This window comes from Pelodiscus sinensis, chromosome 21 (assembly GCF_049634645.1).
Source record: "Pelodiscus sinensis isolate JC-2024 chromosome 21, ASM4963464v1, whole genome shotgun sequence".
Lineage (NCBI taxonomy): Eukaryota > Metazoa > Chordata > Testudines > Trionychidae > Pelodiscus > Pelodiscus sinensis.
The window spans coordinates 20,623,739-20,648,787 of NC_134731.1; the positions used below are offsets into that span (position 1 = coordinate 20,623,739).

General features: G+C 49.0%; 1 protein-coding gene and 1 long non-coding RNA gene across 4 annotated transcripts in view; both read left to right on the plus strand.

Annotated features, from left to right (window-relative positions):
* The first annotated feature begins 296 nt into the window (after positions 1-296).
* LOC106732348 (uncharacterized) lies at positions 297-19,023 on the plus strand. Of its 3 annotated transcripts, none has more exons than XR_012897148.1 (6): positions 297-2,369; positions 6,574-6,789; positions 15,516-15,712; positions 16,844-16,902; positions 17,714-18,048; positions 18,525-19,023. It is a non-coding gene; the product is annotated as an uncharacterized LOC106732348 (long non-coding RNA). The 3 variants fall into 3 exon arrangements; XR_012897149.1 differs by having other exon boundaries at positions 300-2,369; positions 17,714-17,913; XR_012897147.1 differs by having other exon boundaries at positions 298-2,369; positions 17,714-19,023.
* A 3,319-nt stretch (positions 19,024-22,342) lies between these two features.
* Positions 22,343-25,049, plus strand: part of CALN1 (calneuron 1) — a 319,581-nt gene continuing 316,874 nt past the window's right edge. The window contains exon 1 of the mRNA XM_075905109.1: positions 22,343-23,236. The gene's annotated coding sequence lies outside the window, so the exon portion shown is untranslated. The remainder of the gene's footprint in view (positions 23,237-25,049) is intronic.

Below are 25,049 nucleotides of genomic sequence, written 5' to 3' on the forward strand. Positions count from 1 at the left end.
CGACAAAACTCTGTAGTCTAGACACACCCTCATTCCCCACTGCTGAAGGTTCCTTTTTCAAAATGTCCTCTGTCTTTTCCATTTCCCTTAAACGTCCTGTAAAACGTCAGTTTTAGTCGTTTATTTTTCTCAGGCGGCAGCCTTATATTGCAGCATGTTTACATGCATTTTAAATCAGAGGGGTGGTCTCTCTGTAACAGATGGTCTGGCTGAGCATAAGTTATTGGGCTCAATGCAGGAACCGTTGGATGGACTTCTCTGGGCTGTGCTGTACTGGAGGTCAGAGTGGATGGTCAGAAAGGCCTCTTGTCTGGTCTCAGAACCTATTAATCTGCATTTTGCTGATGGACAGCATCCCAAGACCCTGTGCATGAGATGCTCAGCTGATAAATTGACCATTGGGTATCTGCAGTGTTGATAGCAGGTTCATAAGCAATGAACGGCAATAATACAACAAAAACGGAAGGGAAATGCTCATCAGAAACTCGTCCTATTGTGGGACAGTGCTGCTGCCCTGAAATTTCCATCATTCCTTCAAAGCTTTTCCTGTAGATTGAGAGTCTGTTAGAAAAGTCAGGGTTTCCAGCACACAGCTCTCGAATGGAACAGACAGCGCCTGTCTGTTCTAACCTCGACAGAGGTGGCTCTTACGGATCTTTCTTTGCAGGGAATCATTCCAGCAATCTGAATAAAATGTACAGACTTGGATTGGCATTTGCAGTGTACTATGGTTCGGTAGGATGTCAGGCAAGCTCGACTGGAGCTGCCAGAAGCTACAAGAGTAACTGGAAGTGGCAGATGTCTTCTCCTCCTGCACCTGGTTCATATCCTCTGGGAGCAAAGTTCTGAGACCACTCATCAGGCTCAGACCCACCCTTTGGTCTGATCTGGTATGGCTGTTCTTATGTTCCGATGTTCTCCTTCCATCCTTAAGAGGAGGAGGGTGTAAGGAGAACATAAGAATATAATAACGGCCATACTGGGTCAGACCAAAGGTCCACCTAGCCCAGTATCCTGTCTGCCGACAGTGGCCAAGGAGGATTTCTCAGCACGGAGCGTCCCACAGCTATCTCCACAAATAATCCCCTATTTGGGATGGGCCTGTTTGGGTAAGTCAGGAAATCTTCATTGTGTTCCACCCACATCACGGTCCAGGTTAATCGGGTGCTAATCTCCATTGTTATACCCACAGCGCCCCATTCTGTTCACACAGGTGATGTAGCTGTTTGGAAAGGCCACACGTCTTCCTAATTTTTATCAGCACAATGCTTGCTCCTCTCTGCATGTCATTGCCAAGATGTTTCCTTTGCGCCTCTTATTTAAAACATACACACAGCTCGTTGGGCAAGGGTGGCGGGTATAAGAGGGAAGGGGAGGCGGGTATACGAGGGAAGGGTCTTTGTGCTCAACCTCCTTCCTCTTCCAATGTCTGTCCTGTCCCTTCCTGCAGGCTCCCACAGCAGCCTGGTTTGCCCCTCCCCTCCACCTCCAGTGGATCTAGTAACTTAAAAGTGAAAACGCTTCCAACTTGCCAGACCTTTAGCATGACACTATAAAGAGCCATTATGTGGTAATGAAGCCACTTACCAGGCATGTGCCAATCCAGAGGTATATACTGTCAGTTTCTGAATTTACTGACTAAAGCAGTGGTGCGTTACTCTACGTCAACACCGTCTTAGGTGTAAAATTTGCTTTAAATATTTCATTTGTTTGTTGCTGAAGATGGTAAAATCACACCCCTAAAAATCCTTGCTTAGATTTTAGATTCACAATCTGAGTATTCAGCTTTTGTCTTTAGTTGCTTGGATCTTCAGTTTTAAAAATAGACGTTTTAATTTTAATGACTATAGTACACATTATTACTGTAGTACAAAAACTTGCTTCCAAATTCTTTGGCTACTGTGACGGACCCGGTGGGGTCCGCACTTGAACCCGCGGGGGAACCCCCCCCCCCCCCGCGGCGGGAAAAGCGGCCGCGGCGGTTGCCGAGCGTACAGAGGTGGCGGCGCTGAGGGCTGGACGCCCCGCAGCGCCGACAAGAGTGGGGAGCGGGAGGCGGGGCGGAGCACGAGCGGCCAGGAAGCAGCCGCCCCGGCCACCCCGAATGACGCTCCAGCAGAGCACCTGGGAGCGCGACGGGACTGCCACGCAGGGCGGGACGCAGGGGGGGCGGAGCTTACCGCCCCGACGTCATCCTCCTGCGACTATAACAGCCGGGAGCGTCCCGGCAAGGGGGGGGCGGGGGGGGAGCGCAACGGCAGGCACCCTGGAGTCCAGGAGCACCAAACCCCCAGCCCTCGGGGCAACCCGGGGAGACGGACTTGGCAGCTGGCGGCTCGCCCTGGGACGGGCCCGACAACTCCGGCGTGGTGAGTGACCCTGAATTTGTTCCGCCAGCGGGACAAGTCAGCGGGGAGTGGAAGGAGCCCGAGGCGGGACCCTTTTGGCGCCCGTGGGTGGACGAGTTGAGGGCCGCAGCCCCGTCCGCCGTGGAGGGCGACAACCGGTCGCTGACCTCCGCTTAGGGCCTTGGGCTGGGACCCGGAGGTGAGGGAGGGCCCGGGTCCCCCACTTCCCTTCCCCGCCACAACCCTCTCCTACTCCGCCAAGTCAAGGAGCAGGAAAGGCCGACGAAGGGGTCGCCGAGCCCCCCCAGTCCCTTGGGGGGCTGAGGGATGATCGCCCCCACAGCTAGACACTATTACCAAGACCCCGGGTGAGGCGACCAAAGAGTCCAATTCAGACGGTGGGTACGCTGGGCCCCGCCCCCTCCCCAGACTAGGGCCGGGATCGGCTGGGGGAGAAGGGGCGAGGTGCTCGCACCCAGAAAACCCCGTCACAGCTACGTCTACACGGCACTTTTTTTTGGCAGAAAATATGCTAATGATGTTGCAACTTATGCTAATGAGTCCCTCTATCATATTTTCTGCCAAATAAATGCGTTGTGTAGATGTAGCCCTTCTGTCTATCCTATCCCTGCTCACCTTTTACCCCCTATTAAAGAGAGCCCTTTGTGGAACAATGTCCCTTTTCTTCCAGATACCTGGACAAATGAGTTTCCCTTTCTTTTACTTCTGACTGTTTGGGGAATTAGTTTTAAGAGTGCCCTCCACCAAAATCAGTACCTAAGTAAAATATAAAATCCTTTGTTATGCCTACAATCTTTGGAAACATATTTTTAACATAAACATATGGTGACATTTCATAAACATGTCTATTGTTATGGAAATCACACAAAATAAATTAGTGTTCCCTTTTTCTGAAAGCAATGAACTTTGTTATAAACACAGTAAACTGCTCTGACTGATTCATTTAAAATTCTTTGTTTCAGTGTGTTAAATATGTAGTAATCTGGAATGATAACACTTGAAAATGTAAAATTAGCTTAGAAATGCTGATTAAAAATGTAAAACAGGGAAGAGCTGTATCATGTATTCCATAATATTGAATGTTATGTGGGGGGCTGGAAAGTGCAGCACCAGCCCCCTGAGATAAGCCACCACCCCTCCCAGCATTCATGGAGCAGCACCACCCTCGCCACAATGGGCAGCTCTGTTAACCCCCCATCCCTCTACCCTGAGCCCCGGGCCCTGAACCCCATTCCTGCATGCCTTCTGCCCTGAGCCCCCCGGCCTTGACTTCTGCACCCCCATTCTTGCCCTTCAACCCCCCTATACCTTCCACCCTCTGCCCTGAGTCCCCCCTCACACCTCCCAGCTCCCAACCCAGACTGGCACATCCACCACCTCCTACCCTGAACTCCACAAGGACCCGGGCAACTCTGGGTGGATCCTCTAGTAACTAATAAAAGGAAAAAAATGAAAATACATATTTGCAATTAAGTGGTTACTGCTTTTTAGAGGTGCCCATATTGTCCTCATCTTGTTTCCTCCATAGTGGGATGCTTCTTGTGGACTGCATTTGTCATGTAAATCCGTTTTTCAAAGGATCTATTTGTTTTTTAGCAACTCGTCATAGAATGTAGCAGTCTAGGTCAAACTTCACACACATAAATCAAATAGCCTTCCTCTGAGAAACTTCAAGGCTTCATTTTTCAGTTGACCAAACTGTAGTCGGACTGAAACGACATGTTCAACAGGAGCTACGGTGCCTGGCAAGCACAAAATAAGCTCCACATGCTTTCCAAAGCCAAGTATTCTACTGCTTCATTGTCCATCAAAAACGTTCCACCCTCTGTCCGAAATGGGGGTTTTCTGAGTGTCCCCATCAGACATGTGACAGGATAGGACTGGGTCTGCATGTGTCCATTTGTCAAAAGTTTGGTTCTCGTCTATTGTCATGTCCTCTAGGGTGGGAATTCTTGTGTGGCAAAGGCAAAGCTGCTTTGTACATTATCTCACATCAGCATCCTTCTCCACAAGAACCACTTAAGTTGTCTGTGTTCTCAAAGGCAGGTTTCCTGTGTTCCAAGTACTTCAGAGGTATTGAATAATAATTCTTGACTGCATTGCAAAATTCCTGTTCCTTAATTCCCCCCTCAGTGCCTGATTTCAGCCCTGCCGGCGTGGCCAGAGCTAGTGGCTTCAGTCCTTTGGGGAGAGAAGTGTGAGGGACTGGGGCTTCAGATGGGGGGGGAAGGGCACAGTGAGGATCGGACCGCTTCCTGGGGGGAGGGGTGTTCTAAGGAGCAGGGCTTCAGCCTAGGTGGTACTGGGAATTCAAGGGTGCACCATGGATTAGGGCTTCAGCTTGGGGGTGCTAGGAATTCAGTGTGGGAGAGGCCACTGGGCATGAAGATTTCAAGCCCCACAGCAGAAGTTGGGTTTCAGTCCTGCCGTCTGAAAGAGCTGACAGACCCCTCCCCCCAGCCCCTTGGGAATCTCTGCTTTAGGGTGCACATGGGTTGAGGTGACGCACATCCCTCGCTCATCCCCTGACCCTTCTATTGCACACAGGCGGCCTCGCCTATTGGCTGCCTGTCTCCCTGCCTGAGAGCGCCACCTGCTGGCCACCGCCTGCTGCATTCACCTGCCAGCCACAAGTAGGAGGCTGATGGTTGCACTGACACCCACTGACCAGCGGGGGGCGCGCTGGAGCTGACAATGCAGGACAAAAGCTTTGGAGGGGTAGCCGAGTTAGTCTGTAACAGGAAAAACTAAAACAACGAATATTCTGGTAGCACCTTACAGACTAACAAAACATGAAGATGGTAGCATGAGCTTTCGTGGGCACCGCCCACCTCTACAGATGACTGAAGTATTACAAGTCCAGATTCAAGAATAAATAAGGGAAGGGGAGCCGGGTGGAGGAGGAGGGAAAAAAAGGAGACCGTGAGTAGGTTATTCAAGTAGTTACAAGAGGCTGTTAAGAACAATTAGCACCTCCGTTGGTTGGTTGGTTAAGTCATTAGGATGTGGAAGGTAGTGTGAGAGCTAGCCGATGTCCCTGTTCTTTCCATTCACATAAGAATTAAACTTGTACTCCAGGACAATTGGCCCATTCTTTAAAAAAAAAAGTCAGGACATCTTCATTAGGGCTTAACTAGGGGAGGGGAGTGTCCTGTTAAAAACGGGACAGATGGTCATCCTAACAATCTGGCATACAGCAGGAAACATGCTCCATTTTCTTTAGAAAGAAATGTTAGAGTATTTTTTTTCCAAATATTGTTTGCTATATTTGAGTTTGAGGATATGGTTGGAAAGGGTGTGCAGGGCGGGGAAGAGAAGAGGGAGACACGAGGGGGAGGGTCTAGGCAAATTAGGGGTGGAGCCTGGGGCAGAGTATGGGCGGGGCAACAGGCGGGAGCCATTAGGGTAGGGTGGAGGGAATGATGAGCTTTGAAAAAGATCCTGATGAAGGGATGTGGTTAATCTCTGTTCTTCCCTTCCTGAATTGGACTGATGTAATCCTGCGTATGTGAATGGGAAGCTCTGCATGAAGCTATTAGCAGTCGTCAAATCCTAGTCCTACCATTATTTGATCGTTCCTATTTAATGTAAATTCAGGATTAGCCTAAGAACAGGGTTTTACAAGGGAAACGTCTTTTCCTTTAGTTCAGTGTAAGAGGATTCTCACGTCGCACTGTGGCTTTCGCCTGTGATGGTTTAGAAAGGGGAGGACGCAGGAGGATGCTGGCACAGCAGAGGAAAAAGGACAGTGCCAGAGATCCAGGGCTGCAGGCAGCCATTACACTCCATAATTCTACAAAACTGCCCTGGTGGATTAACACCGAGTAGAGCCTGGATCAGTAACAATACTGGGCACTAGGGGACTCCCGAGAGCATCAGTCGACTCTAACTCTTTGCTTTCAAAGCCCCCACAAATGGGTTCATTCTCCCTCTCTCGCTCACGCTAGCTTGGGACGTCCCTCTTTCTTCTGTCACTGCACATCAAGCCCCATAACAGCCTCCCCCAAGAGGAGTTTACTCACTGCATTACTGGACTCCTTAGATTCCTGTCCGGGGTGCCCAATGCCTCTCCCTTGATTTACCCGTGAAAAATCACCTTTTATTGTCTTGCATGCACCTTCTTTCACAATTTACTTCCTGGGGACTCTATTAGCATATGAATTGGGACAGATTAACGTTGATACTGCATCTTTCTGCACAACAGGTGCAAAATGAGAGAGAATTATCTTGCTGGTCACGGTGCACTTTCTCCACCCTGCTGAGGAGGAGCCGAGGAATGGGAGTGAAAGAGGCTCTGTCTGCCTGGTAGGCATGATATCAGAGTGCCAGATGAGCAGGGCGTCCAACTCTGGAAAACACGCATGATCTTGTGTTTGGGTTGCCTCCCTTTTCCACAGCTACTATTTGATCCTAAATCAAGGTAAGTGGATTCTTTCTGGCCTAGAAAAAGTTCCATACTGAGCATGAGGGGAGGACGTTGCCAAAGACACAAATGGCAAGTAGGCTCCTAACTCCTGGTGGCCTTTTGCATAAGATGTTTGCAAAGGACAGTCTGGCCTCTTTGTACTTTTCCCTGGGATAACACTGATGCACTGGCTTCCCTCAGTGATTTCACCTACATCACAGCCTGTTGGTGTCACTTGCGTGACCTGCAGCACAATCTTGGAGGAGTTTGCACCTTGTGCAATTGGGGTACGTCTAGACTACAGGGCTTTGTCGACAGAAGTTTTGTCGACAGATACTGTTGACAAAGCTTCTGTCGACAAACAGCATCTAGACTGCATCCAGTTCTGTCGACAAAGCAAGCCGCTTTGTCGACATACCCGTGTGGACGCAAAGGACAGTGTAGATGCAATAATGCCTTCTGTCGACAGAACTCCGTCAACAAAAGGCGTTATTCCTCGTAGAATGAGGTTTACATACATCAACAAAACTGCTGGGTTTTGTCAACATTATGTTGACATAACTCAAAGGCAGTGTGGACGCAGGTATACTTTTGTCGACAAAAGTCTACTTTTGTCGACAAAACCCTGTAGTCTAGACACACCCTTGGTGTTATGGTTTTGGGTGTTCTTTGGAGCCAATACGGAAGCCAGCTGAAACTGGGGAGTAACTTTAGCATTATAGCATGCAAAGAAACCAGAATACGCCTCTAATAAAATGTCAATGCTGGATTCTCCTGCCACAGGATGCCATTTTCTCCCCTTACCTCCTTGGACATGACAATGCCTCTGGACTGGCTACAGTTTTAGGACTGCTTTAAATTTCACTGCAAGGTCATTTTGGCTCCTGGACAGCCAGGATCCATAGGCTATGGCTACACTGCTGTGCTATTCTGAGATACCAGAGAAATAGCTATTCCGCATCTTTTGAGCACGCCCATTATTTCAAAGGAAGGAGTACGGGACGTGTCGGAACAGCGCTGTATTTCGAAGTACATGCTGGGTAGACAGTGTTCCCTGTAAGCTATGCCCTGGGGTGCCCACCGAGGAGAGCTTCCGGTACCACCCTGCTGAGTAGCAGAGCACCCATAGCTGGCAGCACGTGCTCACTACTGATGGTTCACTTCCACACATGCCTCGGTGCACATAGAATCCCAGGGCTGGAAGAGATCTCAGAAGTCGTTGAGTCCAGCCCCCTGCCCAAAGCAGGACCAACCCAACGCAATCATCCCAGCCAGGGCTTTGTCAAGCTGAGACTTAAAAACCTCTAGGGATGGAGATTCCACCACCTCCCTAGGGAACCCATCCCAGAGCTTCACCATCCTTCTAGTGCAGTGGTCCCTAACCTTTTGGGGCTGCCGGGCACCTGGGGGCGGGGCCACTCACGTGCTGGGCACTCGGGCAGGGCCGCACACGCAGCTGGGGGCGGGGCTGCACAAGTGCCCGGGGGCAGGGCTGTGCACATGCCCAGGGGCGGGGGCACCCATATGCTGCGTGCCCAATGCCGTTGCCACTCATGCGCCGCTCTCCCGGGGCCAGCGCCGCTCCTGAGCCACATGCCCAGGAGCCGGCATCACCCACGCGCTGCTCGCCTAGGGCCGGCGCTGCTCCTGCGCCATGTGCCCAGGGGCGGGGACGCCCAGACACCATGCGCTTGGGGCTGGCACCGCCCATGCATCAAGTGCCCGGGGGCAGGGCTGACCCCGATCACTTGACGGGTGCACAGAAATGGCCCGGTGGACGCCATGGCACCTGCGGGCACCGCATTGGGGACCACTGTTCTAGTGAAATAACTTTTCCTAATATCCAACCTAGAACTCTCCCACTGTAACTTGAGACCATTTCTCCTTGTTTTGCCATTGGTCACTACTGAGAACAGCCTCTCTCTATCCTCTTTGGAACCTCCCTTCAGGAAGTTGAAGGCTGCTATCGAATCCCCCCTCACTCTTCCCTTCTGCACATGAAACAAGCCCAAATCCTTCAGCCTCTCTTTGTAGGTCATGTGCTCCAGCCCCCTCGTCATTTTTGTTGCCCTCTGCTGGACCCTCTCAAATGCATCCACATCCTTTCTATAGTGGGGTCCCCAGAAATGGACTCAATACTCCAGATCTGATCGCACCAGTACCGAATAAATGGGAGTAATCAATTCTCTAGATCTGCTGGCAATGCTCCTCCTAATGTACCCTAATATGCCATTAGCTTTCTTGGCTACAAGGGCACACTGGTGACTCATATCCAGCTTCTCATCCACTATAATCCCCAAGTCCTTTGCTGTCCAACTGCTGCTTAGCCACTCTGACCCCAGCCTGTAACAATGCTTGGGATTCTTCCGTCCCAAGTGCAGGACTCTGCGCTTGTCCTTGTTGAACCTCATCAGATTTCTTGTGGCCCAATCCTCTAATTTGTCTAGGTTACTCTGGACCCTATCCCTGCCCTCCAGCATATCTACCTCTCCCCCTAGTTTAGTGTCATCTGTAAACTTGCTTAGGGTGCAATCCATCCCCTCATCCAGATGTTGAACAAAAATGGACCTAGAACTGACCCTTGGGGCACTCCGCTTGATACCTACTGCCAACCAGGCATTGAGCTGTCAATCACTACTGAGTAAGCCCAACAATCTAGCCAGCTTTCTAGCCACCTTACAGTCCATTTATCCAGTCCATACTTCCTTGACTCATTGGCACGAATGCATACATTTATTCCACATGTGGATGGAAAAAATTGGAGGGAACATTGCTGTGGACCCCAACCAACTTCCACAAGGAGGGCTGCTGGATTCATTTCCAGGTTGGAAGCCCAGACTACACCAGATCTTGCCCAGTTTTGGGTTTCCATTGTGAAAGGATGATGCAGCTCTGCTCACCATGGCAACAGAAAGCGAAGGTAGAGTCCACGCTGTTCTTGGCAACATCCTGTGGGTAATGGATTTCATTCACAGTAGTACTGCATCCCCAGCGTGCACTAAAAAATACCAGCCCGGAAAGCTTTCCTACCGTTATAAACATGCAATTAGTCTTTGCCGTCAAATTCACTTACCACTTTTATTTTAAACAAATACCTTGGATCCATTTGAAGTGTTAACAGTCAAGTATGGGTTGCAGTCTTTCCTACTCTAGCTCCTGTTCACAAGCCTATGTCAGATGTATGTGTAAGAGAATTTGATTTGATTTATTTTATTTATGGCTGAACACAAGCTACATAATTTGTTAGCATTAAATCTCGCTTAATGTTTGGAAGAGAACAGCTTCACTTCAAAGCAGAGCTTAATGATTCCCGCCTCCATCCCCAGTCCTCAAAGTCACTTAAGAGAGATACAGAAGCTCACACAACCTAACTGGTGATTGCAAAAGCTCTTTGGATACTGGAGTCAAGGATGAGGTTTTGTATAGACCAGTGGGAGCCTGCAATCACGCCGCCATTGGACTATTATTTGCAATTGCATGAATGTCCACAAGCGTAAGAGCTCCCAACAGCAAAAATAGCTCAAGCCAGAAATGTGACAGTAAAACCCTTCCTACAGTCAGGATTTTGCAATCACATGGAGTGGAAAATTGTTTCAGTGGCCTCCTTATCATGCAAAAACATTTTCTCCTCCTAAGTGAGTGTGGATTGAAAATTACACTAACTGATTGCAATGGGGTGTGGGTATGAGAAGTGCATACAGCTTGTGTATCGACAGCTGTCTTGTTGTTAACATGAAACCCTCTTCTTGGCTCACCCTAGAATGGGACCTGCAGGCTGCTCAAAGTCATGCTGAAAGGGAGCCATACAGACTAAAGAATCGTTGAAATGGAGAGATGGAAGGGGTCTGGGGAAGCCATGGAACGTGCCACAGAGAGAGCTGGCGAACGTCCCTTTGGGATAATAAAGGGAGTTGTTCTATTCCCAGGTCTTTGTTGGTTTTGTGGTTGTAGCTGGTGACTCTTGGCCCGGGGCAAGCAATGAAGCAGCAGGAACCCTATGACAATGCACAGAGGCATGTAGGAATTGCTATAATGGCACAGGTCTGACGTAGGGATATAAGCGAGTAGTCGACTACTCGCATAAGCTTAGCAGGCAGTCAAGTGGAGTACTCCCCTGCTCACTTTCCCCCTCCCCCTTGCTGCTTCTGTGTGAGAGGAAGCAATTGAGGGGGGGGGGTGAAAAGAGGAGCTGGTGCCACCTCTCTCCCCTCCCCCCCCCCCCGCTTCTATCTGAGGCAGTGGGGGAGGGGGAAAGTAGAGGAGGCTGCTGCGAAGCAGCCTCTACCCATGGTGGTCTGAGGCTCTCCACAGGCAGACACTGCTCTTGCAGCAGACCCTGTCTGTGGGGGTCCCCGCAGTCTTAGCTGGCGCAGGTCCGGGACGGCTGCACCTCTGCATGTTAAATGTAGTAGTAAGAGCCTGGCAGCTTTACTACCTTTAAAATGCAGAGGCGCAGTGGTCCTGGAGCAAGCCTCCCCTTATTGACTAATCATGTCGTCGATCCAAATTGTATCAACGACATGATTAGCAAAGTACCTATTCCTTAACATCCTCCATCTGCGCTCCATCTACTCCCCTGTCCTCTACTCACCAGTAAAAGTTGGCAAAAGAGGTTCAGCTCAGCAGTAGATTTGGTTGGGGTAAAACCATAATGTATTAAATGAAAATATTCTTGATGTTGTTGGAAAAGTGTTTGAAATTTTGGAAATTTCCAATCACTTCTCTTGCTGATTTAAGCGGGGAGAAATGTAATAAAAATGGTATTAACATTTTCCCAATTTTTTGTGTGTGGTTTTTAATTTTTTTGACTAAATCTACCCTTCAGCAGGCAGTTATGGATTACTCCTCCTATGAACTAAGTTTCTTCCTAAACCATATGAGAGTCTGATGTAATAAATCTGTTAGTCTCTACGTAAGAGTGTTTATATCCTTCCCAAAATCCTCCTCCTCTAAAAAAAATCCCTATGTTAACTAGATATTCTTGTTATTCATATAGATGGCCAATCCTTTTATACATCCTGCAAAGCTCTTGACCTCATTAATCTTGTAGCACTGAATTCTAAAGGCTTAACTGTGCAAAATAATTGCGCCGTCAATTTTAAATTCAGTTTAATTGAATGTGCACTTGCGAGTGAGATATAGCACCCAGCCTATCTCTTCTGTATAATGTATTATTTTGTGTATGTTTATTTTGTCCCTTCTTACTCATCTTACCTTAGAGGTGAATGTTCCCAGACTTTATAGTCTCTCATCGTATAGATGCTTTTTCAGGTTTCTAATTCTTGTCACTTCCCTGTGGACCGCCTCTATTTCTGCTTCCCAAATAGGGTGACTGGCACCGAACACAACATTTCAGGAGAAGATGATATTTTATATAAACCGTAATTCCTGGCATTTTTCCTCTTGGTCAGTGACTCTAGTATCTTACTCAACAGAAAATTTGCCTCTTTAAAACCTGTTTTTATATATCTTCTTACCTATGATTGTTCTGGAGCATTTATCATTGCAACCAGCATTTTGAAAATAATAATCTGTTATGGAAATTGGTCAAATACCCACTCACCCAGATATGCAGAACAGAGCTTATAACACGTCTAGATTTCAGACACATTTGTTTGCCAGAACAATTTGCTAAGCCAGTTAAGTGCAGGATAGGGGGCAAATTTACAAAAAAATGTTAAGAATGGGCTCAACTCTATGCTTAATTATATTTTTGTTTCAAAATTCTTTTGGAAATCCTAAACAACCCTTTGTGATACTTGGGTAAAACAAACAAGGTGTTCAAGTCTTCAGAAAAGTCAAACAGGGCGGCTACGTCTAGACTGGTGTGATTTTCTGCAAATGCTTTTAAGTTTTCCGTTAAAAGCATTTTCGGAAAAGAGCATCTAGATTGGCACAGACGCTTTTCCGCAAAAGCACTTTTTGCGGAAAAGCGTCTGTGCCAATCTAGACGCGCTTTTGCGCAAAAAAGCCCCGATCACCTTTTTAGCCATCTGGGCTTTTTTGCTCAAAACAGGACTGTGCTGTCTACATTGGCCCTCTTGCACAAATGATTTGCGCAAGAGGGCTTTTGCCCGAACGGGAGCAGAATAGTATTTCCACAAGAACACTGACAACCTTACATGAGATCGTCAGTGTTCTTGCGGAAATTCAAGTGGCCAGTGTAGGCAGCTGGCAAGTTTTTCCGCAAAATCAGATGATTTTGCGGAAAAACTTGCCAGTCTAGACGCAGCCGGTGTGTTTTCTGGTAACTTTTATTCCCTTCCCTTTTTTTCACTAGCAGAATGAAACTTGTATAATAAATATACATGGGAAACGTCTATACTTGGTTTTGTTGGTTTAGCCTAATCCTGCCTTTCAGGCTTTCATTCGCCCTCATGAACAGATGTGCTCGGTCCTGCTCCCGTGACAGGAAACACGCATAACATGGGAAACCCGAAACAAACTTCAGCCCCTTTTAATATGATTGTTAATATTTATTATGGTTGCATATGGAGACCTCTGAGGTTAGTTCCAGTGTTCGCTCTAAGCTGCGCTGCAGTACAGTCACAGGTGACAGCTTCACAGGTGATCAATCAGCTCCGCCCATGAAGCCCTGAGCCCTCTGACTGGGTGGGGCTGATGAATCGCCTGTGCTGCCGTGCCGCTGCGCATCTTAGAGGGAATATTTGTTCGGTTCCCATTCCACCAGGCTCTGTGCAGACAAGTAACGCGGGTGCATGCCTTTGGCCTGTGTTATGCAGCAAACTAGATGATCGTAGTTGTGCCTTCTGGCCTTCAAATCCATGAGAGCGAGAGGGAAGAGACTTCTCGCCCTGGAGAGTTCACATTTGAGATGGCCGACAAGCTGCGACAGGAAAGGCATGTGGGGGAAAGATGAGGTAACAACACAAAATGAACCAGGCTTAGCATAAGAGCAGAAGTCTCAGCTCTCCTAGTCTACTGGACATGGCAATGATTTGCAGGCAGCGTGGCAGGTCAGGTTTAAAGAGAGAGATGAAAGATAAAGAGGCGGCTTTGGAGAAGAATTTACATAGTTCTGTTAATATTAACTATCATAAACACGTCCTGCGAACTGTATCTATCCTCACCTGTCACCGCCTTGTGCTCCCAGATCTGCCTCACTGCTCAGCTTTGCTCCTTTCCCACCCAGGGTTATAATAATATGGAATAAGAACCTCAAGAATTTTTATAAGGGAGCTTACACTGGAAGGAACAATCAGTTTCACACATGCAAAATGGGAAGTGAATGCAGAGCACTGTGGCTGTGTCTAGACTGGCCAGTTTTTCCGGAAAATCAGCCACTTTTCTGGAAAAACTTGCCAGCTGTCTACACTGGCCGCTGGAATTTCCGCAAAAGCACTGACGATCTCATGTAAGATTGTCAGTGTTCTTGCGGAAAAACTATGCTGCTCCCGTTTGGGCAAAAGTCCTTTTCAGGAAAAACTGTTCCGGAAAAGGGCCAGTGTAGACAGCCCAGTAGTCTTTTCCACAAAAAAGCCCTGATGGCGAAAATGACGATCAGGGCTTTTTTTGCGGAAAAGCGCGTCTACATTGGCACGGATGCTTTTTTGGAAAAAGTGCTTTTCCAGAAAAGCATCCTGCCAATGTAGACGCGCTTTTTCCGGAAATACTTATAACGGAAAACTGTTCCGTTTTAAGCATTTTCGGAAAAGGGTGCCTATGTAGACGTAGCCCTAATGTCTTCTAAGAGCCCAGTAAGCAGTGTAAGTGTTGGTAATGCTGCTAGACAATATTGACCTCCCATGGTTCGACAAATTCTCTGGCTTGGTACCGGTCAGGTCCCAAGGGTGCTGGACTAGAGAGCTTCAACCTGTAGTTCATTCTGGCTCCCAAAGCGCAATAACCTGATAAATGTTTACTAATAAAGAATTCAGCTGCTGACGACACTGTGAGCAGTTCGCTATCTCTTAATGCAGAGTGTGATGCACACCAAAGCTATGAGACCACTCTGAGAAGCACAAGAATTGCGGCGTGAACGTGTGCATTGTTGCAAGGCTTGCCTGTATATTAAAACAAACATCTCTCATCTTTGAACGTACCCCAGCAGACCTCATTGCTTAAAGAGATAATGTCATATGAATTGGACACCGTATTTAAGTTTTGTTTGATTTTTTTTTTTTCAAAATCTCCATGAATAGAAATAGCAAGACATTAAATTACGCATTAAATGAGAACTGTTTTTAATATGGATTTAATTAATGATGGGCTCCAGGGAACGAGTCTCACATCTCAGTTCTGAAGTGTTTGCTATGATTTTGGTTCAATTCAGTTCTGGATTTTAGACATTTTTCAAAGTTCAGAGATGTTCTTTGAGATTTAACAGGGCTCTTAACCAGTTATCTGGGAGTCGGTGTCTTTAATGTTTTGTCCAGTCTAACTGGGAAGAATTGAATGAATGACCCATTTCAAAAAAAATCTGTTAGCTTGCACTCAAAGCTGAGGAACGAAAGCAATGCTGAACGGTCCTCTAAAAGCTCCATTATTTAATTGATAACACATTCCTGACTATCTGATCAAACCACTAGTGTGGTGACTACAGAGAAGCCTGTGATAACATTGTCAGCAAAAGGATCTTATCGGGAAATTAGATTCCACACATGAAGGCCTGTCTTAGTTCTATCATTTGTATCACACTTCAGTATGTGATGCAGTTTTAAACTTTCAGGTTGGGTTCTTTAATTTAAATGCTTAATATTTCATGATATGTTTAATCTTAGGCTGGAAAGACAATGTGCCGGGCCATGGGATGAAGACAAGTCAAATCACATGAACATGTATTTTTCGTTTTTTGGTGAGCTCCCATTCGAGATCCTACAAATTCACCTACATCGGTGCCCAGATTTATAATCAAGGAACAGCTACTGAATGTCTCTGAAGGCACATCTACGCAGCAGCGTTATTTCAAAATAACGAGGTGAGCCCGGCTACCCAGCACACCCGTTATTTTGAAATAACTTCAAAATAACGTTATTCTGAAATAATTTCGAAATAACGGGATTCTTATTTCAAAATCGGTAACCCATTTCATGAGGAATTACGCCTATTTCGAAATAGGGTGTGTGTGGATGCTGAGATGATTTTGAAATGACTGGCCTCCAGGGCTTCTTCTCATGGGTGCCCTTGTGGCCTCTCTGTCCCCTCCCATCAGAACTCTATAGTCCCCTTCCCCTGCGGCTCTTAAAGTTGCAGCCACAGGGGAAACAGACAGTGGCCAGCACCAGGTGCCCCAGAGAGGATGGACCGAAGACAATGATTAAGCAATTTGTCTCCTGCCATCCCTCTCCAGCCTCTGACAAACAGAGGCCAGGGGCATCATTCCTTACCCCCTGGCTAGTAGCCTTTTATGGACCTAACCTCCGTGAATTTATCTAGCTCTTTTTAAACTGTTAGGCTACGACTAGACTGGCATGATTTTCCGGAAATGCTTTGAATGGAAAAGTTTTCCATTAAAAGCATTTTCGGAACAGAGCGTCTAGATTGGCACGGGCGCTTTTCCGCAAAAGCACTTTTTGCGGAAAAGCGTCCGTGCCAATCTAGACGCGCTTTTCCGCAAAAAAGCCCCAATCGCCATTTTCGCGATCGGGGCTTTTTTGTGAAAAACAAATCTCTGCTGTCTACACTGGCCCTTTTCCGCAAAAGTTTTGCGCAAAAGGACTTTTGCCCGAACGGGAGCAGCATAGTATTTCCGCAAAAACACTGACAATCTTACACAACATCGACAGTGCTTTTGCGGGAATTCAAGCGGCCAGTGTAGACAGCGGGCAAGTTTTTCCGGAAAAGCGGCTGATTTTCCGGAAAAACTGGCCAGTCTAGACACAGCCTAGTCCTAGCCTTCACAACCTCATCTGGCAAGGAGTTCCACAGGTTGACTGTGCGCTGTGTGAAGAACTTTCTTTTATTAGTTTTAAACCTGCTACCCATTAATTTCATTTGGTGTCCTCTAGCTCTTCTATTATGGGAACAAGTAAATAACTTTTCTTTATTCATCCTCTCCACACCACTCATGATTTTATAGACCTCTAGCATATCCCCCTCTCTGCACCAGGCGCAGGAACGCCGATGTCTATGGTCTGGGCCAGAGGGGACACACACACCCAGGAGCAGGTGCGCATGGAAGTAAAAACTCCCGCAGGCCTACACCACAGTCAGGGAGCACAGCTCCCACTCAGGGGCAGCACCCCAGACCTGCCCCTACTTCGACCAGCCCCACTGCATCCTGGGAGAGGGGTCAGGCCTTTCCCCCCTTGTTGTGGACTCTGGGCTGGAGACGCTTATTGTCACTCTCCTGGAGGGTGGGCCTGCGGCTGGGGAGGAGCAGGAGCAGTAGTTCAGCCTATCCCTGGAGCCAGTTCCCCCCTCCCAGGATGTCGTCCAGGGTTTGGACGAAGAGGGCTCAGGCCCATCAAGCGAGTTCCATGACTTTCCCTAGACACACGGGGGGGGGGGGGGGGGGGGGAAGCGGCAGGTTGGGGGGGGGGTTGCATGCTCCTTGCTCAGCCTTCTCGGCCTGAGGTTCGCGCGGCAGCCGGTGCACACAAAGGCACGAGGAGCGCCAGTCCAGGGCACAGCCCAGGAGGCGGCCATAGGGGATCCTTGTGCTTCTGCTCACAGGGTTTGTGGAGAGGCCGGCCTTACTCCCAACTCTGCAGTGAGACACCCTCCTCCCACAAGCCGCTACTACGGAGTCGGGGGTCATGGACACACACAGACAGCAGCGCTGCACACGGCACGCAGTGAGGCCTGCACTTGCGGGGCAGCCTCTGCTCCCGGGCGAGCACCGTGAGGCGGAGACACCGAGCCCCTGCTAGGGGAGCCTTTTGGGAGGGGAAGGAAGTGGAGGGGACCCCGGAAGCACCCTCCCTGGCAAGTGGCATTTGTCACTGATGCATAACTCCTCTCCTCTTTCCTCCCCCAGGGCTGTGAAAACTAGATGAATCAACGAATCGAATAGTCGATGGAATTTCCAGCGAATATTCGATTAGTCGATATGGGTGCTTCTGCTGTTGCTACTTTTCAAAGGAGGAAGTGCTGCGGGGTGTTCCGCCTTCGAGATGTACAAGAGCCCCAGCAGGATTGAAACGCCGCATGGAGCCTGGGGCCAGTGGGAGACTCTGAGTATGTCCACTCTGAAATGTACAAGAGCCACCATCAGCTTCTGGAGGGATGCATCTGGCACCATTGGAAGGTAGAGCCGGGGGAGCAGGGGGCGGCTGAGCAGGAAGCTGGTGGTAACCGAGCAGGAAGCTGATGGTGGGTGAGCATTGGAGTTTCTGATAGAGGCAGCAGCGGGGGAAGCGGCTAGTCGACTAGTGTGTTGACTATCTAAGAAGCTTTTGCTGTCGCTTAGTCACTTACATCCTCCCTCCCCTTCTCCTCCAGTGGGCAGGGATAGAATTCCTCTCCCTGCGGGATGCCACCACTGCCAGACCCAGCACGTGCACGGCATGGAGGAAAGCCGAGCCGCTCCATCGTCCCCCCACCCCCACCCGCAAGCTCCTGGCCCGGCTGGCACCTTCTCATGCCTGCTTTTCCCTGGCACATGTGGGTAGCGAGGCTCCCCCGGGGAACATCTGTTCCCCTGCGGGAAGGGGCCTGCTGTGTAGGCCACAGAGGCCTTGCTCTAAGCACATCGTCTGAACAGAGACCTTTCCGTGTCGGCTCAGAGAGGAGGGCTGGTTTCAGGCACTCTGTCACTTGGAGTGACTGCTCTTTTCTTTGTTCTTCAGAGCGGGGCCAGCTGGGAGTGAGGCACCTGCAACACCTCCCGCGCCAGCCTCCCGACCCCGCGAGAGCCACCGCCACGGACGAGCCCATGAGGACCTGGAGTGGGAACGTGTCACCTGCCTGCGTGGCCTCCAGCGGTCTCTGGAGTGGCAGGACCAGCAGTGGGAAGTGGATCAGGAGCACCCCCCTGGCAGGAGCTGGCACAAGAGACACGCAGCACGAGTGCGGCATACACAGCTTCCGTTGATCACCTGGCCGCTGCCATTGAGCGGTCCAGCTTCTGCTCCCACCCCTGCTCCTGCCCCTCTGACTTCTCCCCCTCGCCTCCCCCCGTGACCCTCCAGTCCCCCACACAAGAGGCAGTGGGACCACCAGAGGCAGGTGCCACTCCCAGACCCATCCCTGAGCCCCACCTCCCCATTCCTCCCCCTTCCACCTCCCTCTTCCCCCCAGGTTCTTTCCCCAGTCCCTCCCCAGATTTATTTAGTCAGATAAAATAAAAGGGAGTTCATTGTTTCAAACCACAAAGTCTGCTTCTTGTACCTGCAGGGGAGGGAGAGTGTGGGGGGGAAGGGAGGGGTGGGAAGGAAAGGCACAAAGGGGCATGGTACAGGCCCCCTTGTGGGAAAGCCCAGGGGAGAGTCTCACAGGCGTCCTTGTCTGAAACTCTCCCTCAGGGCCTCCCAGATGCACACGGCCCCTTGAGGGACCTGCCGGATGGCAGCCATGTGCGGCTGCTCAAAAGCTCTGGTGAGTTATTCAGCCTCTGCCCCTCCACCCTGGCAGAACCCTTGTTCTTGCACAGGTTGTGCAGGACACAACACACCACCCCCACCTGTGGGACGTTCTGGTCACTGCAGCCCAGCTGGGTGAGGAGACAGTGGAACCCCCGTTTCAAACGGCTGAAGTCACCCTCCACCACAGTGCGGGCTCTGTTCCTTGCTGGGATCCAGGTGTCCAGTGTAGGACTTCATAAGCCCGGGCAGCAAAGGGCAGGCTGCATGCCCCACAATGCACATGGGCATGTCCACGTCCCTGACCTTGATGGTGTGTTCAGGGAAAAATGTGCCAGTGGGCAGCTTCTGGTAGAGGCTAGAGTTGCAGAAGACCTGGGCGGCATGCACCTTCTCCAGCCACCCCACATCAATATCCATGGTGGTCCACGATGGCCTGCAGGACCATGGAAAAGCACCCCTTGCGGGCGATGCCTGATGGTCAGGGGCCCGGATGGGAATGTGGGTGCAGCCAGTGGTGCCCCCGCAGTCGGGGAAGCCCATGGCGGCAAAGCTGGCGACGATGGGGTCCATGTCGCCCAGGAGGACGACCCTGCGCAGTAGGATGGCGTTGATGGCCCTCACCGCCCGGAGAACGAGACAGAGAATCACAGGGTTGCAGGAGCCCTTAAGAGGTCCCTGAGACCAACTGCTCTTCCCCCACCATACCAGGCCCAGCCTCAACTAACCCCTTCCCCCGGCAGGGCTTTGTGACGCCGGGACTGGAAAACCTCCTGGGAAGGGAGCTTCCACCACCACCAGCTCTTCCGCAACTCTAGCCTCTACCAGAAGCTGCCTACCGGCACATCTTTCCCTGAGCACACCATCAAAGTCAGGGACGTGGACATGCCCATGTGCATTGTGGGGCATGCAGCCTGCCCTTTGCTGCCCGGGCTTATGAAGTCCTACGCTGACACCTGGACCCCAGCAAGGAACATTTCAATGGCAGGCCCCACAGGGCCCGCATTGAGGTGGAGGGAGACTTCAACCGTTCCAACAGTTCACCCCTCTCCCAATAGAGTCATACCTGCATGAGCACGGCCCCGATGGTCGATCTCCCCCTGCCGAACTGGTTCCAGACGGAGCGGTAGCTGTCTGGCACGGCAACTTCCAAAATATGATGCCGACCCGTTTTTAGAGGGGGATGGCGAGTCGCAAGTGGGTGCCCTGTCACCTGAGGGCAGGGATGAGCCACTTACACTCCAGGAAGGTGGCCTTCCATATGTGGAAATTTTGGAGCCACTGCTGGTTTTCCCATGACGATTCGGTCCCACCAGTCGGAACTGGCGGAAGCCCGGTGCGCAGAGCAGGGTGGGAGGGGCTGTGCTGCATGTGTAGCACGTGGAGGGAGGTGAGGAGGTGCCCCCAGGCATGGCAGGTCCTGGTTCTGCGGTGCCACGAGGGCAGCTTGCAGTAACTGCACCTGGAGGTCCAGGAGCTGGAGACTGCTTTGCAGCAGGGCTGGCTCCATGGCCGAGTGCTGTGGTGTCTGCAAGGGTAACTAGAGCAGGCAGTGGAATGGGTTTGCTGTCCCTCGTGGAGGTAGGTGAAGGAGAGGAGCCTGAGACACGGCTGTACAGGGCGGCCCTTTAAGCACAAGCCTCAGACAGCCTCAATTCACAGCTCCAGAAAGTGATTTCTGTCCTGCTGCCCTGCTCAAAGTACTTCCAGGGGGGCCTCAAATATGATTGAGGCTATTTCAATACAGCTCAACACTATTTTGATGGGCCTTGGCAGTGGAGACACGCTATTTTGAAATACGCCGTTTCAGAGTTTTTATTCTGCAATAGCTTGTTTTGAAACAACGCTGCTGTGTAGATGTTCCCCGAGACTTCTAAAAGAAAGCACCGCGTCTCCGGTTAGATTGGAGGCCTGGATCTCTGGCATTTTACCTCTGTTTTGCAAAGTGCTTTTGTGCCAGGCTTTTCCAAGGAACATATTTAACTAGCAACTTACAGCTGATGGTTTACCCCCACCAGAGGAAGGGGGCTAGCTAGCTCAGGAAATTACATCTGTGCTCCAAGTGAATTTGGAAAGAAGAATCAGAGGCAGACAGGAAGGTTACCAGTATTCCAGAGCAGTGCGACAATTGTAATCTGAAGCTCATTTGGAGTCAAGAGGAATTACTAGATTTTGGATCAGGCCCCAGATATTTTAGAGGGACTGATTTTTAGAAGGGTCAGGTAGATGCTGCAAATGGAAACTCTGGATGCTTGACTCCTGTGGAAATTTGGCTCCAAATTTGCTTTCTCTCAAATTCTCTGAGCCAGATGGGTGTCAAGAAGTTATTGTAAATTCATGGAAGCTATTTCAATCCAAGGAGAATGGAGAGACTCCAAATTTAGGTCTAAATTCTCCATTATGCAGAACTCTCCTCTATAATGTGGTGTTATAATACGCTGGTTCTCTGCTAGGAGTGCCTGTTGATGTTACCAAGAGCTCCGCTCACAGCACAAGCAACAGGAAGCCAAAAGATGGATCAGAAAGTGAGAACTTTGCCCCTCAATCTCAACGTTGCAGTGTGGGCCCGTCTCTACAGTTGATGGATTTGTTCTGGAATGTGAATGAAACCCACAAGTAACGAGTGACTCTTTCTTCCCATCTCTTAGTTCCTCCATTCCGCTGGTTTTCTTCATTCGTTTCTAAGCTGCTAATTATCTCAGGAGCTTGGAACTGGTTCACAATCTCAAATTCAAGCAAGCATTTTTTGCAATTTTCCTGCAATTTCAAGAAATCCCCAACAAGAAAGAGGAGGAACATTCTTTCTTTTCCTGCTTCTCCACTCCCTTTTTTTAAACTCAAGATTTGGCAAAACCAGGACTGAAGTGTGCTGATTCAATATTCAGTACTTTACAGGAAATCTCCAGGAGCTATTTGCTAGGGCAAAAGTGAGAAAACGACCCAGCACAGTTAGGAAACATGCTTCTAGCATAACTGCCATGCCTAAGGAAATGGAGACATTGTCGCTTTAAGGAATGTTGTACAGTGGAATTCTGAGATCCATTGCAAGAACAATTGAAGGACCGACTTTACTTGCTGAAGGAGTAGCCTGGGAAACCCAAGGAAGAGCAAGTATTGTTGTAATAGGCGCATTTAGAAATCAGTGCATATGTTGGGTCTGATTCCTTACTGCCGTGGGCAGAATCAGTGCTTCCAGATCAGAGGGGGAGCTTTTCCAAGTCCCCGTGAACAGATGTAAATGACAAGGGGTCAAGATGATGATAAACTAAGGCCTCATCTACGTGCTTGCCAGGCCGAAAGCATGGGAATTGTATCTGTTTCAGCTGCAGGGTCCTTTACCCCTCACTGTGTTTGGACCGCTTACTGGCCAAAACGCCAGCAAATTTCAGTGAGGGATCTGCCCTAGGCTTCAGGGTCAGCTCCACTGATATTAAAGAGATGCAGCATTTTAGCAACTAGAACAGAGCTGAAGAAACCTGATCCCAACCTGAAAAAGCTGGAAAGCATTTGTGGATTGCGAGTGTCCTTTCGCTCCCTCCTGCTCCTCGTATGCTCCGGGTCACCTCGTCGACATATCCGCCAGCGTCGCAGCTCACGCTTCATGGCTTGCTAGCCTCCGTGCCTAGGCCTCATAGCTTCCATTTACAATTTGTTGTTGCTGCCGCCGCCGGGTAAGCGTGCTTGCTGCTTACCCCCCACTCACTGTATTGCCAGCCGGCTCTGCAGACTCTGCTGTACTGCTGCAGCTGATGGGCTGGAGTGAGAGAAGATCGCTCCTAGGGGAGCAACAAAACCAAAGTGGGATTCTAGCTCTTTAAATCACTTTAAAAAAAGAGCCTTCGGACTCTTTTAATTACAGCTTGTGCTATCTTCTGTCTCTCCAAGTAGCTGCAGTTGCTCTAGCTTCTTCAAACCAGTTTGCGTCCCTGGCCCCACAACATGGATTTTGGAAGCTGTTCACCTGAGAGCACCTTGAAGAGGTATGCTGTTTTCTGATGGCCTTTGGGGGGCTTTTCTGTTGAAAGTGGGCTGACAGCAGGCGTTCTTCCTCTTCTAACGGTCAGGCTGAAAGTGTCCCCAGTTTTCACCTCTTTCTGCTTTCTGGGTATAAATGCACCTGATTTCTTTTTTGGCTCCTTGCCTTGTTCTGATTACAAATGGATCACAAAGGGAGTGTGAGTTGTCCTCCTTTAGGGCATAGTTATATGTCTTGAACCCCCCTCCCTCCCCCGCTCTTGTTTAAAAATAATTAATTGCATGACCTAGAGTTTTGATTGCCCCTTAAATCAATGATCTGCCACTCAGTGGAAGATCAGTGGAGCTGCCTGGTTCATACATTACGGGAGAAGTCATTCCCTGTCACTAACTCTATAAATTGCCCCAGCTGAACTACAATGGGTTTTTTTTCTCCTCTCTGTGTTTTCCTTTTTAAGACTCTCGGGGTAAGAGACTTGTGCCATATTCTTTCATGCGCATTGCACTCTTAATGCAGAGCATTTCTTGAGAGCCTAACAGCTGAACATTAGGTCTGTGTTGTGTTTGTATTGGAGTTTGATATACTCAGGAGCATAACCAGAGTGGATTTATCTAGCCTTATAAATTGCCTTTTAGTGAGAACAGAGAACAGTTAACTGTGACCCATCACACTCGCCGATTGATTTTTCTTCCCCCACCACTGTCTCTCTCTGAGTGATATCTTAATTCCTAGTGTCCAACTGCAGAGCTGTTTCTTTAAATGATGGACTGATGTTCCTTCATTTCTATCTCTGAGAGGCCGGTTATGAGCACAGTTAAGATGCTTTAATCTTAATGAGCAATTCTCTTTATCTCTGCAGTCACATCCCAGGTGAGCTGCCGGTCCTCAGAAGCTGTTATGTTGTGTGTTCCCTGAAGGAGAAGGCTTAGGAAGAAAAGTATTTTCACTGATGCCTATCTTAAGTTAATAACACTTTTGACAAATAACAGACTGTCTTGAAGTTGGACTGAAAAAGCAGCCACTAATCTTCCAGAAAAAGGCTAGAATTTTAACCACATGTTTCAGCATATAATGAGACCGGTTGTTTATACATGGAGTGTTGGCACAACCAAAACTCTGCCATTAATTCAGAGAACTACACCTTACGATGGCACGCTCGTTTGATAAATAGCACACCCATTTAAGAAATTCTGTCAATTCAGCATGTATCTAAGTACACAGGAACAGATGGATTGCCATGCGGGTAAGACCAGTGTACTCTCTCTGAGGCTATGTCTAGTCTGAAAGCCTCTTCTGAAAGAGGCTTTTTCAAAAGATACTTTCCAAAAAGCCTCTTTTGAAAATGAGCGTCTAGACTACAATCAGCACTTTCGAAAAAGCAAGGTGCTTTTTCGAAAGAGAGCACCCAGGCAGTCTGGATGCTGTCTTTCGAAAAAGCACAGTTTGCATTACATAGCGCCTTTTTTTTAAAAGAGCACTTTTGAAAAAAGGTGTTATTCCTCATAAAACAAAGTTTTCCTCAGTCAAAAAAATGGCCACATTCTTTTGATTTACTTTAGAAAGAATGCAGTAGCAGTTTAGATGCAGGGGAAGTTTTTTGGAACAAAGCCTGTAGTCTAGACCCTGACTGGATAAGGTATCAGATGCTTTGGAGTTAGAAGGAGCAAAAAAATGAGTAATATAGTTCAGAGTAATATACTAATAGCTGTTGTACAAAGAATACAGGTTCAGCTCTACCATCTGTCTTCTGTCTGCCACGAGTTAGCTGCAGGTGCCATGATTTGAATAGTTAAAGGAGTAAATGTAGTGAGGGGATG